Here is a 4,599-nt window from a genome sequence, read left to right as displayed (position 1 = left end):
CCACCCCCTAATATATACTCCATTTGTGCACCATTCTTCCACACTTTTCCCATTTCAATCCTTTTTTTCATTTTTTTATGATTTGGATTTGTAATTTTCTTTTTTTAGGATTTGTAATTTTCTGTTTTTCGCCTGAACAATGAATTTTCTCGGTTTGAATTGTTCAACGTATTCTATTTTACGAGTAAAATAGGTTGAAGTTGTGAATTGTGCAATTTAATATTTATGACCTAAGATGGGGCCTACTGGAAGAGCGGTCGGCGGGGAGCGGCAGAAGCGAGGTCGACATCATCAGTGTCGCGTTGGCGACCTGCCAATCCCAACACTACAAACCATTCAAGTACCTCAATGTTTGGCAGGAGGTGCGTATGCATCTGAAGTATAGGGGAGGTGTATCATCCTCCTCTAGCTCCTCCGGAAAACGGTCGAGGTCGGTATCCCTATCCCACGTTGGCTCCGATGAGGTGTCCACCCAGCTCGCCGGAGCTAACTTGGGTAGCCCCGACGCCGGCCTGAGTAGTTCCCAACGCCGGCAGCAAGGAAGGAAAAAGTCGACGGCCAACCACCGTCGCGCGACTCCATCCGCCCCCGATCCCGCTCCCTTTGTGCCACTTCAACCCCCCACCAACTCGTTGTGGGGGGTTTTGGCCCAACTCAATTTGGCCGATAGGTCAACTATGATCCCCCGAGCAACTTCGATCGCATGTGGCAATGATACGGGGTCTCTAAAGAACATTGGGGGTAGAGCCGAATGAATACGCTTCCACAGGGGTATTTTTAGCCTTTAATTGTATAATTTTTTATTTTTTAAGATTTTAATTATGTAATTTTTATTTTTTAGAAGTTTAATTATGTAATTTTTTTTTATAATTTGTAATAGTATTCCGGGTAATTTTAATGCATTTTAATAGTGTGAAAATGTTTTTATTTAAATTGAATAATAGAATGGTGGGACCCTTGAGCTTGTTCTTACGGAAGAGCACGGATGTGAGTGTTGTGCTCTTACCTAAAGACAAAGAGTAAAAATGGATCGGGTCCACATCGTGCTCGTTGGTAAGAGCACGGATGAGGATGCTCTCGTTGTCTTGATCAGGTAATACTTAGTTGCATACTGATGGTAGAAAATGGATATTTTTCGTTCAACTTCATTATTTGTGTATTAAAATATTTATTTCCTATAGGCTATAAGGCGGCGGTTTGACAAGCGTATTTATTATATCCCGGTACCAGATATGTGAAGGCACGTCAGCACATGTTCAAGGTAAGAAGCATTGTTTCATCTCACTAATGAATTGTAACTAGAATTATTTATCGAAGATTAAAATAATCTTGTGGCCTGTTACACTTGCAGGTGCATTTAGGAGATAGCGACTTTGAAAGCCTAGCTCATAAGACAGAAGGTTTTTCTGGTTCTGATATTGCTGTTTGTGTAAGTCTGCAACTAAAATGATACATAGAAATAGCAGAACCGAGCATAGACTAAAACGCATATCTAAAACTCTCCCTAAATTCCTTATTGCTCGTAAATTTTAAAAGTGCTACCAGTAATCCCCACAAGAACATAAGCCTTTGCTAAAGTGGTGGAATCTATTTGAATCCCTTACAATAATTTCTGTGTCTTCTATTCCTGAAATTAGCTTAATCACCGTATGGCAGTCACCACAGACCCTGAGGTTCTTAATGATCCGTATCGGAACGCCATGAGGTAGTGAAATCGGTCCAAAGGCAATAGCCAGCCTCTCACTGTGCCGAGAAAGGATGGATTCTTTCTGTTCCTCTTCAATATCGTGAAGCACGTAATTTGTATCTGGCTGATATCCTTCATCCCTCAAACGGACGCCCAATTCTCCAAGTTTCCTATAAATTTGATCAGATAGAGGATGTGAAACGTCGCTAGCCATAAAAGCATACGTCTTTTTCTTCACTTCAATCCAGCTATAGCCAGTTTCTTTTCTAACTTTCCTATCATCCATCATTTTTCTCACTTTTGACCTATCTTGCCAGTTCCCTGAGGCAGCATATAAGTTAGCTAACAAAACATAAGCAGACGAGTCATGTGGTTTACAAGAAATGACTTTTTCAGCAGCAAATTTCCCCATTTCTATATTTCGATGAACTCGGCATGCAACCAAAAGAGTGCGCCAAACAGTTGCACCAGCAGGAAACGACATTCCAGTAATAAGTGCCATAGCTTTGTCTAACATCCCAGCTCTGCTGTACGTATCAACCATGCACGAATATATCTCCATGGTGGGAGAAATGTGAAGTTTGTTTACCATCATATCAAAATATGCTTCACCTTCACTTACCAATCCTATGTGGGTGCAGGCAGAAATTACACCGATAAATGTGATGTCATCCATCTCTAAGTCCCTCTTTTGCATTTCCTTAAACACACCGAGCGCTTTTTCCCCATAACCATGTTGTGCATACCCCGAGATCATCGAGTTCCAGGAAACTAAGTCTCTTTCCTGCTGCCTCTTGAAGACTTGATCGCCACTCTCAATATCCCCTTTTTTGGCATACATAGTAACAAGGGCACTGCTTACAATTAGAGTGTTGTTGTAGCCAGATTTGATTGAGCTAGCATGAAACAACTTTCCTTGATCTGTAGCTGCCGACTGTGTCTCACATGCGTTTATTATAGTAGAGAAAGTGAACTCATTTGGCCAGGCACCTTCCTTGGCTAACTGACCATAAAACCTTACAGCTCCCTCAGTATCGTCTTGCTGAGCATACGCAACTAACATTGCAGACCAAGCAACAATGTCTTTCTCTTCTATTTGCCGAAAAACTTTCCCTGCATCATCAGTCTTACCCATTTTAATATATGTGTTAAGCAATGCTGTTCCTACAGAAGGTGAGTTTGAGTAATTGGTTTTGATGATCTCCGCATGCACCTGAGACAAAGAATTAGCTGGAAGAGCTGCAAGAATTGTAGAATAAGTGCAGTGATTAGGCCTCACGGCTTCTCTTCGCATCTGGAGAAACATATCGGTTGCTTCTAATGTTTGACCATTTTTCATGTATCCTCCAATAATCGCTGTCCATGACACCACGCTTTGAACTGTACCTATCAATGAGAACATCTTCATTGCATCATCCATCTCACGTCCTTTCGTGTAGCACGCCATGAGAGCTGTTCTGACATTGTCGAAACTACCAAAGCCACGCCTGACGGCCTGGCAGTGGATCTGCCGGGCAAAGCCTAATTCTTTAAAGTTGGAACAAAGCTTAAGAGCAGTGGCAAAAGTTGTTTCTGTGAACTCTACACTGGCAACCCTCATTCTATAGAACAGCCCGAAGGCATCCAAGTCGAACCCGTTCATCATAAGACCTGCAATCATCCCATTCCAAGAGACTGCATACCTACAGTCAGTTCCTTCAAATACACACCTAGCCTCTCTACTCATTCCAGACTTTGAATACAGACTAACCAAAGCATTCCCCACCTCCCGGGCTCGAATCAAACCCGTTCTTGACAGTCATACCGTGCAACTGAGCCCCAACCCCTACTGCACCTTCATGCCAAAGCACCAAGAACAGTTGCAAATGTGAAAGGATTAGGTTTGACACCCTCAGATTTCATCAAGCTGAAAACTTGCACGACCTTTCGGGTCATCCTTTTGACAGCATAGCCCTTAAGCAACGAAGTCCAAGTCACTACATTCTTCACACTGATCTCATCAAACACTCTCTTCCCGTCATCCAAATTTCCATTCTTGATATGCATATCAACAAGAGAGGTTCCGACACTGAAGCCATTTTTAACACTGTGGCAATGTATCTGCCTACCAAAATCATAATCTTGCAAGCTCGTAGAAGCCTTTAAAATGCAAGATAAGCTGCTCCCATCAGCCAAAACACCGGAACGATTCATAAACGCATATGTTTCCAACGCCTTTTGATTTAGGCCATCGCGCGCGTAATCGAACAGCAAATGGTTGTAATACGAAACATCTCTCTGCCGAAATTCATCAGATGGGTTCTGCGCGTTATTGAAACGTGAAAACTCCGACGACCCATGGTGGTTTTCCGAACCCACTACAACTGATGAAGAGTGGAAGTAATAAAAGGATCGAAATATGCAGGGAAATTTGGACAGATGAGTGAGATTCTTTGCACATGACCCACGGATAACCATGGCAGTTTTTGATTTATACCATTATACCCAGAAGATCTATCTCAAAATTAGAATTGAGAGAGCAACAATTAGCAGACATCAATGTAAAGATTGGATGTGGTAGAAACGCTTCCCAAAATCAGTAATGTAGCTGGAACTCGCCATCAACTCTGCTGAGCTAATTTTCAAATTTTGGGGGCCAAACGACGAGGTTCGGCTGAAATCCCAATTTCACCCTCCATATTTTACTTTCTACTCTACATAGTCGAAACTCGGTTTTCATTTAGAGCATCCACAATGGCGGCGAGCGGATCGGCTAGCCGATTTCCGGCGCTGGCCGGTCCGCTCGCCGAATCATTGCAGTAGGCGAGCGCCAAATCGGCGAGAAAAACGGCGAGCGCACGCCGATTCCCGGGCGCTGGTCGATGCGTTCGCCGATCTGCTGGCCGCCATTGCAAGCTCCCGATCGGCAAGCG

At 43.3% G+C, this 4,599-nt stretch overlaps 1 pseudogene; it reads right to left on the bottom strand.

Moving 5' to 3' along the window:
• Positions 1–1,538: 1,538 nt before the first annotated feature.
• On the bottom strand, positions 1,539–4,144 carry LOC121780715 (annotated as a pseudogene).
• Between the last annotated feature and the right edge of the window lie 455 nt (positions 4,145–4,599).

This window comes from Salvia splendens, chromosome 2 (genome assembly GCF_004379255.2).
Source record: "Salvia splendens isolate huo1 chromosome 2, SspV2, whole genome shotgun sequence".
NCBI classification, from domain to species: domain Eukaryota; kingdom Viridiplantae; phylum Streptophyta; class Magnoliopsida; order Lamiales; family Lamiaceae; genus Salvia; species Salvia splendens.
Note: the sequence above shows the minus strand (reverse complement) of the source record. Positions and strands in the feature narration are given on the sequence as shown.